The following is a 3,143-nucleotide window of genomic DNA, read 5'->3' on the forward strand; positions in this document are numbered from 1 at the left end:
CCTTAATCAGAATTCTCGTGGTATAAGCTAGAATTGATGGCAGCATTCTTGAGAATCCGGAAAGTCTAAACTTTGTCTGTGGTATTCCGAGTAGGATTCAAGGATTGAATGACTGTGACGAGCTTCAAACTCGCGATTGTGGGGCGTTAGTGACAGACGCAAAAGAATCACTGGATTCTATTCCGACATGATCGAGAACCGACAGATGAATAGCCGTGCTGTGACAAAGTGCGTTGAACATTTTCACTGAGAGGACGGGACTGTAGCAATTGACAACGGTGATGCCCAACATACAGAATGCCATGGAAAGGAGTAAGAAAGATTGGATGAAGACAGTAGAAAAGCAGAGAGACGGAAGGGACAAAGCATCTCCATACGCTTATCTGAAATTCTCACCAATGAATTACATAAGTATCTCTATCTTTATTTTATGTTTTATTTATCTTTTAATCATTCCTCCATAACCATTTGAATCTGCCTGACTGAGATTTACAAGATGACCATAGCTTGCTTCATACCAACAATCTCCGTGGGATCGACCCTTACTCGCGTAAGGTTTATTACTTGGACGACCCAGTGCACTTGCTGGTTAGTTGTGCGAAGTTGTGATAAAGAGTTGAGATTGCAATTGAGCGTACCATGTTGATGGCGCCATTGATGATCACAATTTCGTGCACGAAGTTTTTGGCACCGTTGCCGGGGATTGTTCGAGTTTGGACAACTGACGGTTCATCTTGTTGCTTAGATTAGGTATTTTTCTTCAGAATTTTTAAGAATGAATTCTAGAGTTTCAAGGTGATATTTTCATCATCACCAAAGCTGATTGATTCTCATCAATTTAGCTCTTGAATGCAATGTCCTGCTGAAGCTTGGCTAGCCATGTCTAATTTCTTTAGACTAAAGCTTTAGACTAACATTGCATGATTCCTGGAATTCTTATTAAAAATTTTGAATCACTTTATTTTCTTTTCCATATAATTTTCGAAAAATCCAAAAAAATTATAAAATCTTAAAATCAAAAATATTTTTATGTTTCTTGTTTGAGTCTAGTGTCTAATTTTAAGTTTGGTGTCAATTGCATGTTTCTGTTCTTCTTGCATTTTTTGAATTCATTCATGTGTCTTCATTAATCTTCAAGTTGTTCTTGATGATTTAATTGCTCTAATCTTTAAATTCTCTTGTTTTGTGTGTTTCTCATATGCATTCTCAATTTGTTAGTGTCAATAGTATACAAAGTTCTAAGTTTGGTGTCTTGCATGCATTGTTTATTTGATCTTAGTTGCATTTTGATTATTCCTCATCATTAAAAATTCAATTTTTTTTTAATTTGTGTCTTTTCAAGTCAATAATACAGAGAATTGAAGATTCAAAACATACAGCAGAGGAATTACACAGAAAAAAGCTGGGCGTTTAAAACGCCCAGTGAGGAAGGAAAACTGGCGTTTAAACGCCAGCCAGGGTACCTGGCTGGGCGTTTAACGCCCACAGGGGTAGCATTTTGGGCGTTAAACGCCAGAATGGATATCATTCTGGGCGTTTAACGCCAGGATGGCACAAGAGGGAAGATTTTGTTTTTAATTCAAATCTTTTTCAAGTTTTCATAATTTTTCAAAATCAAATCTTTTTCAAATCATATCTTTTCAATCATATATTTTCAAAATCAGTTTCTTTCCATTTTTCAAAAATACTTGCTAACAATTAATGATTTGATTCAACATTTCAAGTATGCTGCCTTTTCTGTTGAGAAAGGTTTAATGTCTGAATCATATCTTTTAAAATTTCTTGTTAGCCAAGTCATTAATTTTAAAAATCAAATCTTTTCAAATTGTTTTTCAATCATATCTTTTCAATCATATCTTCTTAATCACATCTTTTTCAAAATAATTTTCAATTAGATCTTTTTGATTTCTAATTTCAAAATCTTTTTTTTTCAAAAATCACTTTATTTCTTTCCCAACTTTAATTTTTGAAAATCATTCTTCAATTTTTCAAAATTTCTTCAAAATCTTTTAATTTATTTTCGAAAATTCTTCCCCTCTTCTCACATCCTTCTATTTAAGGACTAACACTCCTCCACTATCAACAATTCGAACTCTATCTCTCTTGATAAGTTCGAATTCTTCTACCTCCTCCTTCTATTCTTCTTTTCCTCTGACATCTCAAGGAATCTCTATACTGTGACATAGAGGATTCCATATTTTCTTTCTATTCTCTTTCATATGAGCAGGAGCAATGACAAAAGCATTCTTGTTAAGGCTGACCCTGAACCTGAAAGGACCTTGAAGCGAAAGCTAAGAGAAGCTAAAGCACTACTCTCTGTAGAGGACCTAACAGAAATCTTCAAACAAGAAGAAGACATGGCAGCCGAAAACAACAATAATGCCAACAATGCAAGGAAGGTGCTGGGTGACTTCACTGCACCTACTTCCAACTTCTATGGAAGAAGCATCTCTATCCCTGCCATTGGAGCAAACAACTTTGAGCTTAAGCCTCAATTAGTTTCTCTAATGCAACAGAATTGCAAGTTCCATGGACTTCCATTGGAAGATCCTCATCAGTTTTTAGCTGAATTCTTGCAAATCTATGACACTGCCAAGACCAATGGGTTGACCCTGAGGTCTACAGACTTATTCTATTCCCTTTTGCTGTAAAGGACAGAGCTAGGATATGGTTGGACTCACAACCTAAAGAAAGCCCGAACTCTTGGGAAAAGCTAGTCAATGCCTTCTTGGCAAAGTTCTTTCCACCTCAAAAATTGAGTAAGCTTAGAGTGGAAGTCCAAACCTTCAGACAGAAGGAAGGTGAATCCCTCTATGAAGCTTGGGAAAGATACAAACAATTGATCAGAAAGTGTCCTTCTGACATGCTCTCTGAATGGAGCATCATAGGTATCTTCTATGATGGTCTGTCTGAACTGTCCAAGATGTCATTGGACAGCTCTGCTGGAGGATCTCTTCATCTGAAGAAGACTCCTACAGAAGCTCAAGAACTCATTGAAATGGTTGCAAATAACCAATTCATGTACACTTCTGAAAGGAATCCTGTGAACAATGGGACGAATCAGAAGAAAGGAGTTCTTGAGATTGATACTCTGAATGCCATATTGGCTCAGAACAAAATATTGACTCAGCAAGTCAATATGA

At 36.3% G+C, this 3,143-nt stretch overlaps 1 non-coding gene across 1 annotated transcript; it reads right to left on the minus strand.

The window, feature by feature from the left end:
* Window positions 1-2,761: 2,761 nt before the first annotated feature.
* Window positions 2,762-2,865, minus strand: LOC112700503 (small nucleolar RNA R71). Its single transcript, XR_003153411.1, has one exon. It is a non-coding gene; the product is annotated as a small nucleolar RNA R71 (small nucleolar RNA).
* Between the last annotated feature and the right edge of the window lie 278 nt (window positions 2,866-3,143).

Source organism: Arachis hypogaea, chromosome 6 (assembly GCF_003086295.3).
Source record: "Arachis hypogaea cultivar Tifrunner chromosome 6, arahy.Tifrunner.gnm2.J5K5, whole genome shotgun sequence".
Taxonomy (NCBI): domain Eukaryota; kingdom Viridiplantae; phylum Streptophyta; class Magnoliopsida; order Fabales; family Fabaceae; genus Arachis; species Arachis hypogaea.